This window comes from Protobothrops mucrosquamatus, unplaced genomic scaffold (assembly GCF_001527695.2).
Source record: "Protobothrops mucrosquamatus isolate PMUCROS unplaced genomic scaffold, P.Mucros_1.0 scaffold1091, whole genome shotgun sequence".
Lineage (NCBI taxonomy): Eukaryota > Metazoa > Chordata > Lepidosauria > Squamata > Viperidae > Protobothrops > Protobothrops mucrosquamatus.
In genome coordinates this window covers 353,502-364,944 of record NW_015387316.1, presented here as the reverse complement: position 1 = coordinate 364,944, position 11,443 = coordinate 353,502, and the positions used below count along the sequence as shown (strand labels likewise).

General features: G+C 36.5%; 1 protein-coding gene across 1 annotated transcript in view; it reads right to left on the bottom strand.

Annotated features, from left to right (window-relative positions):
* The window catches only part of MDGA2 (MAM domain containing glycosylphosphatidylinositol anchor 2), a gene marked incomplete at its 3' end in the record, with an annotated part of 498,834 nt that overhangs the window by 381,018 nt on the left and 106,373 nt on the right, over positions 1-11,443 (bottom strand). The gene's annotated exons all lie outside the window — the stretch shown is intronic.

The following is an 11,443-nucleotide window of genomic DNA, read 5'->3' as shown; positions in this document are numbered from 1 at the left end:
ACTCATCCTAGCAATATTATTATTAAATTTGTGGATGATACAACACTGGTGGGGCTTATCTCCAAGTGGGATGAGTCTGCCTACTGGGTTGAGGTGGAGCAGTTGCTCTTGTGGTGCAGAGACAATAATTTGGTTCTCAACACCACTAACACCAAGGATCTTATAGTAGATCATAGGAGGAATAGATCAGACATCCAGCCCCTGATCATCAGCAGAGACCGTGTGGAGCTTTAGGTTTCTGGGTGTTACTATAAAGGAGGACCTGACCTGGACTGCTCAGGTTACAGCATTTGTTAAGAAGGCCCAGCAGAGATTATATTTCCTGAGACTTCTCAGGAAACAACTGAATGAAAAACTGCTGGTGACCTTCTACTGTTGCTCCATAGAGAGCATTCTAACCTATTGCATTGGTGTGTGGTTTGCCAACTGCACAGTAGCAGATATGAAAGTGCTCCAGAGGGTCATTACCATCGCCCAGAGGATTATTGGCTGCCCCTGTACAGATGAACTGTACAGTTCCCGCTGTCTTAGGAAAGCTCAAAACGTTCTTAAAGACTCATCTCATCCTAGACATTCTTTTTTGGAACTATTACTATCTGGCAGGCAGTACAGGATAATAAAAACAAAGACAAATAGGCTGAAAAATAGTTTTTAATCCCAGAGTTGTATCCATATTAAATACTACTATATAGTGCAACATTGAAATGCAATATTAGGGGCAGCACAATGGTGAATAGAATGTGAAGGATATGTGTATATAATGTATGTTTTTACTTGTGGTTTTTATTTGTGTGTAGTGTGCACTGTCGACAGCACTTAATTTCATGAGATACACAATGACAATAAATATTTCTATTCTATTCTCTGAAAATAAGAAAAAGCTAAGGACTGTTTGTTTGTTTGTTTGTTTGTTTAGGGTCTGCTAGTTAATGCTTTGCATTCTGGGGATTAGTACTGGTACACAACCCCAGTCCAATTCTTTGGTGTTTTATATAAGGTGGAGCTTCTTTACATCAGAATTGCTTTTATATTGGTATGTATAGTGAGTAAGGAGGATGATCTTGATGGAGAGATGTGGGACTCATGACCTAGGCAACGGAGCTGAAACATTTTTTAAGCCCAGAACACCCAGATAACATTTGGAAGCCTATCACAAAAATACCTCCCTAATTTACTGAATTATAAGAAGGAGGGGGATGTATAGAACAATCAGGCTCACAAGATTCTGTTACAGCAGTCAGTTTCAATAAAGGTAGTTTTGGACTTTCTGTGGAGTTGTTGATTCCAAGGTCTGATGTATCTATTGGGGCTGACAGAAGCAGATCAATGCATTCTGTGATCTGCTCAGAGACATTTTTATTTTTTCTGTTGGGCATAATTTTCAGATGACGTCTGTGTTTGGATTAATTTTATATTTTTATCTTCTTTGCCTCTGAATATTCTACACGCAAAACTACTTAAAGCAAAAGAAGAAGTGTGTTACCTTTTATTGTTTTTTTTCTCATATTCTTAATAAAATATATTCCAGTTATCTTCTCTGAGCTTGGTCTACCTCTCCATAAAATGAGAAGAAGAGACTGATTTCCCTCTTAGCTGTAAAATGAAAATGAGATAAAGCAATTTCCCTCTTTCAGGGTTAGCACTGCACTAGAAAGATAGGCAAGCCATGCAGAATTTTTTTTCCTTTTAATGATCATAGGTTCCTTTTCCTTCCCCTTCAAATCAGACAGGCTATGCTTCTATTCCAGAGGAAGAGTCTCATCTGTTGTGATGTAATTAACTGTGACAATGGAAATGCTGTCAAAGTCTTTCCTGCACTAAATAAATAAAACAGCCTATTGGTTACAAATGAGCATTGATCCTTTTCAAAGTAGGACATATGCAAAAGCTGCTTCTGCTTCCATGCATGCAAGCCTAAGGAGGAAGGGGTAATATGGATCCATACTAATGAGATTCTCTTAACACCATGTAATAAGAAACAGCAAAGAATAAATTGCTAGAAGTGTGGCTTCCTCATTTGTTTTTCCTTAACTACTACCCTGTTTATAGCACAAAATGTTCTAAAAGAAGGTTTCTGGGGAACTCTCTCTCTCTCTCTCTCTCTCTCTCTCTCTCTCTCTCACACACACACACACACACACACACACACACACACACACACACTTTTTAAAAGAGAAATAAATACTTTTCAATACTTGCTAGAATAAAAACATCTAGCATAAAATAGTAGCCATTGCCCACTGAGAAGAATACTGCTAATAAATTCTTTCAAATTTTCTCAGTATTCTGAAATACTTCCCACCTGTGAGAAGTTTAATTAAAATTTGTTTTATTCTGGATCACTCAAGAATTCTGCATCACCATTGCAATGTTGTAAAGCCTCAGGCTTAAAAAGACAAGAAGTGTCCTTATACAAAGTCAAGCCTTTGATTCATCTAGTGTTGTATAGGTAGATCAGTTTTTCTGAAGATGGTAGATACCTGTTGGACTGAGCTTCAGTTTCCCAGCACCATTCGATGCAGTGGGACAACATGAAAGAACTGCTCTCTACATTCTGACAAGTTTGTTTTGGGATTAATCCACAACTTGTTTGGGACAGCAGTACCTTCAAGAATCTTTTCCAGAAGAATTCATATTCCAGACTCAGAAGCACAACACAGGAAAGCCTAGCTCAGTCCCTTATTACTCAAATGCACATTTTTTTTGTAGAACATTATGGATATCTACAGATATGGGACTATATGCAGGAAAAGCTTTCCAGAGCATAATTAAGTCTGAAATTATGTTCAATGGGATTGATTTCAGCAGAGGTTTTTTTTTCCAAAAGCTTGATTGCCTATTTGTAATAAAAGCAATGTCTTATCAATTGCACAAACAAACAGATCAGCAGGGAACTCAAATGATCAATCTACACCTGGTTGAGGGCACTTTTCAAATATTTCAGTGTTTCTTTGTGACTTTGGACAATCAGTCTACAGATGTGATTGTGAAGCAAATACTTAATTCTTTGCTTAGGCATGGAAGGGTAACAAAGTTACCTTGACTTTCTGACCAAGCAGGGTGAGGGGAAAGAAAGGTTAAAGGATCATTTCCATTTGTTTTTGATGCATTCTGTTTATGAATGTATCTTAACTCTGGCCTTACTAAATAGATCTCTCTTCTCTGCATGTTTCCTTGTATTTATTGCTTTTTAGCTTGTAAACACAGAGCTAAATTCTTCACCTCACTGACATTTATGCATATCATTTTCACTCGCACTGTGCATTGAGCATCTTTGAGAGAATGTCTGCTTGTAAAATGGGATAAAAACAACAACAAAATAAATAATGACCCTAAAAGAGTAGTGCCTTGTTTTCACAAAGTTACATAAATGGAAATGTATATTTCATACATAACCTTTTCATTCGACCTTGCAAATCAATCTGTACATTGCTATGAAAAAAAATCCAGAAATGATAATGTGGCACCACTAAAAATGATAATTTTCCTTTGCTCAAGCAAAAAGGACACCGGAAACATACTTTTTCTAAAATGCCAAAACACGTTTGTATGTTTTTTAATATTTATTTTATCAAATTCTACTTTTTTCCCAACTACAAGCAGCAATAAAAGACTAAAAATTGACATCAGATTTGTTAGGTCCTCAGTTCCCAGAATTCTCCAGCTAACACAAACATAGGATTTATAATACAAACACACCAGAGGCACACAAATTTGAGGTAGACCACTGTATGTTATCATAGATGCTACTGAGTCAAAGTAAATATTATTTCTTCTGACATCATTAAACATTTCAACCCAAGTAGAATTATACAAAAAACAGTTTTGTGTAGTGATAAAGGCATTTGGCTAAAACCAAGAGATTGTGAGTTCTTCTCCCATCTTGGACAATAAAGCCAACTGGATGACCTTGGACTAGTCACTCTCTCAGCCCTAGAAGAGTGGCAATAAGAAACCATTTCTAAAATCTTGCCAAGAACTTTTTCAGTATCCAGGAGTCAAGATTGACTTAACGATTATTGATAAGAAAAACAAAAAGTTTTGGGTAGTGGAGAGATATTAGGGCTGTGAAGTTGACATCCAGAGAGATAGACAGATAAACAGAAACACAGAGAGAGAGCTGCTAAGAGCTGCCCACAGATATGCTGGGATTTGCAAAGAGATGAGGCTGAAACACAAAAGCAATGTTCACAGAATCTTAATTACTTCACATACATTTAATACCTTCTTCCTTAAGTACTATTAAAACCACTCTTCATTGACAATATTTGGATGGATGATGAGGTGTAGTTGAAGCAAAGAAAAACCAACATAAATCAAAATCAACATTTTTGAAATAAATCATTCCTTCAGAGTTTTGGATTAGGTAAAGTTAATTCAACCTCCATCCAACCCATCATTATGCAATCCACTGCAAAGCTTGGTTACTAGATGGCACGCTCTCCCAGATTGTAAAATTGCACTCCCAGATTAATGAACACCAAACTCAAATATCTTTATTATATAATTATGTACTCTGCTTCCAAGAATAACCATGAAGCTCTCTGTCAAATGTCACAGCCGATAAGTGTTTATTCCTGAAGTTGGTGTCTTGTGCTATTTAAAAATCCTACAGATGGGTAACATGCAAAATGGAGGAGTACACAACAGGGATGTGCAAAACAGCTGTGATTTGTCTCAGTGAGGTATTTCACACCCTAAAAGTGATGCAATTAACCTCCTCGAGGTATAGAGGTGATGCTATTAGCTGCATCAAAGTTTCAGCTGGCAGTCCCATCATGCATTGCACACAAGTAGAGAACTCTTCTAACACTTCCTGTGGTTGATTGGAACATCAGAAGAGGTTTCAGTGCATGCACAGGAGACTCATCTAAAAACTGAAATTACCAAAGAAGTTAGGTGATGCAACACAGCAGCTAATTTCATTAGATATGGGAGATGGTGCTGTTATCTTGCAAAGAGCTATCAAAAGCTTGACAAAACCCTTTTATCAAAAAGGAAGCATTCTTTTGCAGAAACCTAGTACACAAGACTAGGTTACATAAGCATTGAAATAAGAATTAATAGAAATCACAATTGAAACTCAAGACAACTTATGTTTAGGCACTTTCCACAAGTGATTTCTATTGTTCCTGAACTTCCATGAACTCTCAAGACAAATTTTATTTAAGAGCAGTTCCCCATGTGTCTTCTCAGCCTCTGTTATATTTCATTTCCCATCTGGTCCCACAGACTGTAATATCCCCAATCAATTCCAGCTTAGCAAGATTGTTATTCTTAGAAAGTTAAGGGGAAAAAAAGAATTGGGTTGATTGATTGCTTTTGCTCAAGGATAAGGCCTGGGTTTGGCAACAAGAGGCACTGATTGCATTCTTGGTTGATCTCTGGCAGGAGTGGGATGGGGATGGTACATCCATCTTTGCTCTTCTTGACCTTTTAGTGGTTTCTTATACCATCAATCATGGTATCCTTCTGGGTCTACTCTGGGACTTTGGGATGTGCAACACAATGTTGTCCTGGTTCTCCTTCATCTTCTGGGCTCAGTGCCAGTCAGAGGTGAAAGGTAGGGAGAACTCCTTTCTGAGGAGCTACAGAACTCAATATTTTCTCCCCTCCAGTTTAACATCTACATGAAACTTCTGGGGGAGTTCATCTGAAAGTTTGGGGTGATGTATCAGGGTGCTGATGTTACTCAGCTTTATATCTCAATCCCGTATCATCTGAGTGGTGCTATGGAAATTCTGTCTCAATGCCTGGAAATTGTGGGGGTCTGGATATGGTGAAACAGATTTCAACAGAATCTAAACAAGAACAAGTGGTTCTGGATTTTTTGACTTCTGATTCTGGGGACTTCCCATCTTGGTTCTGGATGGGATGGCACTGCTTCAGAGATACCTGGTTCACAATCTGAGGTTCTCCTGGACTCATGTCTCTTGCTCAAGGAGCAAGTGAAAGCTGTGGCTAGGTGGACCTTTGTACAATTTTGTGTTATGCATCAGTTACCCCTTTTCCAGGATTGGGAGAGATTGCTCATGGTCACTCATGATCTCCAGCCTGGACTACTACAATGCATAGGGCTGCCCTTGATGAATATTCAAAAGTTTCCGATGGTGTAGAATGTAACATCATGGGCAGTTAATGATACCACTTACTTGGCACATGTGACACCTCTGCTGTGCAAGCTACATTGACTACCTTTGTGCTTCTTAGTGTAATTTAAGCTGTTAGTAATCACATTTACAGTTTTTCATGGATTGGGACCAGGCCAGCTATAGGTGTACTCTCTATATTTTTCCTATATATAGGAAATACTCCATGAACACTTCCCTCAGGAGAGGCTTCTTGCCCTATCTGATATCTAAACATTCAAAACCTATAGGAGAAAACTCATTTAATTAAAAATAAATAAAATAGCTGATTTATTTTGTTGAATTAATTGACAAAAAAAAATGGAGGGCAAGTTGCCACATTCCAGGTTATCTTTATTATTAAGAATGCCTTTAGATGCACCAAGGTTCCCTAACCATTCATAGAAAACACAGGCAGAAGATGCAATGGTGTATAGGAATGACCGTGGGAGAGAGAAGGAAGAATTGAAGACTAGGCAATGGTCAACTAAAAGACAGATTGAGTCTGCAGAAGGAATGGGGGCATGACAAAGATCTCAGAAGGGACCCTCCCTAGTTTCTTCCACTACAAAGGCGAGGGGGGAGACATTACTTTCAGATTTGTAAGATTCAGTTAATGTAACTTTACAATAGATCTAGTTCTTCTGAGTGTGCTTCTTATCTGGGCTACTTCACAAGTCTGACAGAAGATAACTGCAGTCTAAGCTTTGTTTGGAAATCTACCTACCAAAGGAAAGCTGGAGGTAATTGAGCATTTGGACTATAAAGTGAGGTGGCAAATAATCTCCTTCCTGGTTTTGCTTCTAATGAATGGATGCTTCTGCCTCCCTCTGCATTTGGAGAACCCTTGATATGTTCTCTCAAATTCCAAAAGTAGCCACAGATCTAAACAAATCAAGGGTCTCATCTTTATCTGGTAGCTGTTTTGCCCCTCTGCTCTCCCACTGTTGTTGTTTTTTTAAAAAATATTTTCACTTCTGCAGGCCAAATTTGTCCATAGAAAGGTGAAACCTCAATGGGTATTTACTACAGGTAGTCCTCAATGTACAAACAGTTACTAAATGAACTGTTATAAGTCAAGCACAACTTGCACATGATGACCTTCTTCAATTCTGCCTGGATTTGTTGAGAAATGGATAAGCTAGACTGGGGCAAAAGTTTCAGTAAGAGACCTGGTACAGTATGTTCCTTCTGAATATCTGACTCTTGTAAAGCATCACATTTCAAGTGGGTGAGCCTCACTTCACAATCTCCCACCCCCAAAGATCCATTTTAAGAGCTTGCTACTTCCTCCTCCTCCTCCTCCTCCTCCTCCTCCTCCCCCCCCCTCTCACATTTGCAAATGTCACCCAGCTAATTTTCACATTGGCTCGTCCTGATGAATAGGTTCATTCAGTGTAGCATTTAACTGTGCATTAGACACAGTGAGGTAATTGAATTCTTTTGTTTCTCTCTGGAGAGCTGTCACAAGTGGTAGAAGTTTGGCTTTTTCCCCCTCCCCCATTTTTACTAATAAAGAAATAGGAAAGTTACTGCAAAGACAAGAAGGAATGTTTTATTGAACTTTACAATTATCCAGTGTGCGAAGGATAAAAATAGCAAAAAGCTCAAAACCAAGTCTAAATCAAAGTAAAAAAAAAAATTGCTTTATTTTTTTTTCTGATATTGTTGCTCAAACAAAAGTCAGTTTGCATTTACTGTAGTAAGGATTGCATTTCTCCTTCAGTTCGTCACATTTCATTCTGACCATTTTTGCAGATGGTCAAAGTGAAACATAAAATTATAAATATAAGCTACATTTGCCCCTATACTCAAATGTCTACAATTCAAACTTGGCAAACAGATGAATGAAAATACTGTAGGTGATCAAATCTGAAAAAGTGACAGATTTGTTTAAGCCATTGTACAAACAGATGGAGATGTTTGCCCATACTTAAAAAGAAATTTCAGATAAAAATAATATAATTAGATATTCTTGCTTTGGCGCCTTTTGTCTGTAACTAAAAGTGACTGATTGAAGAAAAGTAGACGAGTCTATTTCTTACTGTGATAACCTTCACCTTACAGAATATTTTATTTAAATTAGGCTTTTCCATTCTCCATGACAAGAACACCCTTGGAAGTTTGCAAAAACAGCACAAATTATAATAGACCAAATGCTTATTAGGTATCGGATTGTTTTGTTTTACATCCAGAACTGCCTTTTACAGTAGCATCACATCAAATGCTCATCCAATAGTATCACACATTAAAGACTGTTCCCTGTGTTTTCTGCAGAAGGCAATCCACAAATATCCACAGCATTGCATATATATGAGGGCAGTAAGATGTAAATATATTCAAGGGTGTTCTTTACTTGTAACTATTAGAAATAGAGAAACAGAAATCGATAATTCCATGTTGAGCAAACTAATCAGTTCAAAAAGATTGATAGATACACCTTCCTTATTAAGGTTAATTTAATTTTTAAAAAATGGAAGGGTGGAGAGGAGATGTAGCTGTTATTCATGACATGTCTGTTCTAAAGTAGAGGCATTAGATAAAATATTGGAAACTCTGTAGAGAAACAAATTAGATCCTATATCTCCAAAAATAGGCACAGGGGAATCTCTTGGATATTTGCCCTTCCTAGTAAATGATGGAAGATCTTCATATGTAAGGTCATGATCTGAATGTCTGCAAAATGTTTCATAACATCAGTCATGTTATTTCATTCTTCTCTCCATTTTTTTCTCCTGGATTCTTGTAGCCATCTGGCATACTGATGATGTCTTGGAAACTTCTTGGAAAAGTCTTGCACTCTCTACTGTAGTGTTTGATCTACTGAAGTATTATCAAGTTTAGATGTTTTTTCCCCCCATGTGGTCACCCAGATGTTTTGACTTTTTTATTTATCTTATTAAAATTCCATCTGAGGACAATTCAAAAAATCATATGGTTCGTTTGATTATCTATGGTTGTCCCATTCTGCAAGGAATTAGCCAGGAAAGCTATCAGGTAGAACATATATGAAAACACTGATGGGAAAGCCTGACGTTCCATCCAGAATTTCTGTATGAAAAGTAAGGTGGGGACCAGCAGTTTTCAAGCCACAGTTGCACACTTGATCATTTTCAAAGCTAATAGGCGTCATATAAAGAATCTATTGACTTACTGAAAGAGCAAGAAGAAAAGTATATGCATTTGAACCACCATGAGTAAAAAAAGGCTCTTACATCTTTAAACTGACCATGGGCATTCAGATCATTGTGCCCTTTTCCAATCCTCAGGTATTTCCCCAGTGCTCCAGGATTTATGAAAGATGTGGTGCAATGGTTGTAAAATAACATCTTCCAGCTCCTTCAGAACTCTGGGATATAATCTGTCGGGTCCCGGTGATTTATGCTCCTCAAGGTCGGATAGGTGTTCTCTTGCCATTTTCTTGCTTATATTAATTTTTGATTCTAGTTTGTCTTTTGCAGTTTGTCTTTTGCAGTTTTTTTTGGTATGTTGGCTATAGTTTCTTTTTGTGTGAAGACTGATGGAAAGTATGAGTTCAGCAGTTCTGCTTTCTCTCTGTTGCCTGTTATTTCCTTGCCATCTTCTCTCTTTAGTGGACCTACAGTTTCCTTGACTTTTTTCTTGTTGTTAATGTGTTAGTAGAAACTTTTTTTTTTATTATCCTTGATTTCTATTGCAAGTATTTGTTCATTCTGAGCCTTTGCTTTCCTAACTTCATCTTTGCATGTTCTGGCTGTCTGCTGATAATCAGCCTTTGTTCCAAGGCTAGCCCTGAATGAAGTCAAACTGCTATCAAATTATATGAAAGCAACACACAGCAACCATGATTTTAAAAGTTCTTTTTTTAAATAATATTTTTATTAATTTTCTAATTTTACATTTAGGTATTTAAAAGCAACGTGGTGGCTGGGTTAATCAATAGTTCAATATAATACAAAAATCTTTAGTACAAATCTCAAACTACAACCTCAAATATCTCCTCTCTTTTTCCCTTAATATCTACTATCTCATATTTAAGCTAATACAGTTCTTATTATATCAACTAAATAAAAACATCATTATTACATTTCTCAATACTTTTTAGCTTATACATATCTTAATTACTTTTATATTCAATCTTTACCTTCAATGTCCTGTTATTGGTTTTTCCCAATTTTTAGTTTTCCATCAATATTCAAATTTAACATTTAATATTTATAATTTCTAGGTTTTAGGTAACCAAAGTTTCCTTTATCTCAGTTCATAACATAATCTAATATTCAAAATAAACATCTATTTGGGTATAATCTTGTTCTATTTCCTAAAAGTTATCTATTTCCCCCCATCTTACATCATCTAATTAATAATACAGTATCCCCTTTAATAAATCAAAGCCCATTATATATATTGTCTGAGTTAATCAATAAATCAAACATATTCATAATATTTTTTTTCTTTTGGGTCTAATTTTTAAGTATTAAACAAATAGCATCCTTATTTTCAACTAATTTCCAAATGTTTTAAATTTAATGACCAAAATTTCCCTTATCTCAACTTCTCTCTTTGACCCTCTAATTAGTAATATGAAACCCCCTCTGATAAATCAAAACCCCAATTTTCTTCAGCCTTATTCTGGCTTTCTTTCTTTGCCAACTAGCCTTCCATGTCAACGCTTTTAAATCATCAAACAGATCTCCCTTTATTATTATATACATTGTTTGGAATAAGACATTGCCATTTTTTTGGAAGGGCTAGCCCATTTGTATTCCTTAAATCGTCTCCCTATTATTCCAAATCCCCATAATTGTCCTGGTATGTTTATCTTCCATTCAGTCTGTTCTTCTTCTTGCTTCTCAAATTTCTTCTGATTTATACAGTATAGAAAGTCTTTTCCATTTTCAGTGTTGTCAGTCCCTTTTCTGGATATTCCATTGACTGTATTTGTTGGTCAATTGAGTCCTCTGTCTTAGTGTTTGATTGTTCCACTTCTTCTGTTACCTTCTGCGTTGTTAGTTCTTTAGTTGTAATGGAATTTGGGTTTGTATATCTAAGCTGACGTCTTGTTCTTTTCTGTAACATCTTATTTTGTCACAAGCTGAAAGGATGGTTTTATGTATTGCTTTCAACAAGGAAAGAATCTTTTCCTGGTCTTCATCCATCTTCTCTTAATGGTGCGTTAAGTTGAGGACTTTGAAATCAGACGATGAAAATAATTTTATAGCTGGGTATGTGACCTGTATTTCACATGTTTGTAGGTAGTCTTTATAATAAAAGTCATTTGTCAAGTAAGGTTTTATAATCCAAGGTATTCATCATCTCAAATAATGACCAATATT